Here is a 748-nt window from a genome sequence, read left to right as displayed (position 1 = left end):
GCCATCATACCATAACATACATACATACTTTATAGCTAATTCAAGTGTAGAGGGTTAAGGATGAGGAAACTAGGTCATCACACCACAACAACACATTAGGTATAGCATCATTATAATCTAAGTAATTCACCTTTCATACTTGAGTTCAAAGAAGAGCCAACCTTCATACTTTCTTGCCCTTCATGGGACATCCATACTTCAATTACCAAAAAATTCATAACCAATACATAATACAAGGTAATTCATGAAGTAATAACATAATCAACATCAATATAAGCAATTGACATATTCCCTTCATAGCCTTCAAGGCTTCATTCAAAGACCCAACCCTAATTTCATAGAAATTTTACATAACCTAGGGTAGAATCATCATACAAACATGAATTACATAACATCACATTCAATTCATAGCCTTCAATCAATATCCAACACAAACTAGGGTTAGAATTAGGAAAAGAAGGGGAAACATGGGTCTCATGAGGAATTCTTCAAGAAACCACCAATACAAAGTAAATTCATCCATGATTGTTCATATAACATCAATCAAAGTCAGTTTATAACATCAATTTCACTTTAGAAAGAAGACCCACGTTTTTGGATTGAAACCTAGAAATTGGAGATTTTCAAATTCATCTTGAAGGGGCCTCTTGGGGAAAGGAATCCCAAGAGTGAAAAGCAACCATACCTTAATGATGAATTTACCACGAAAATATGAGTTGAAACCTTGTAGAGTTGGTCTTCTTCTTGA

This window comes from Solanum tuberosum, unplaced genomic scaffold, assembly GCF_000226075.1.
Source record: "Solanum tuberosum cultivar DM 1-3 516 R44 unplaced genomic scaffold, SolTub_3.0 scf00425, whole genome shotgun sequence".
NCBI classification, from domain to species: domain Eukaryota; kingdom Viridiplantae; phylum Streptophyta; class Magnoliopsida; order Solanales; family Solanaceae; genus Solanum; species Solanum tuberosum.
This window is presented reverse-complemented; position numbering follows the sequence as displayed.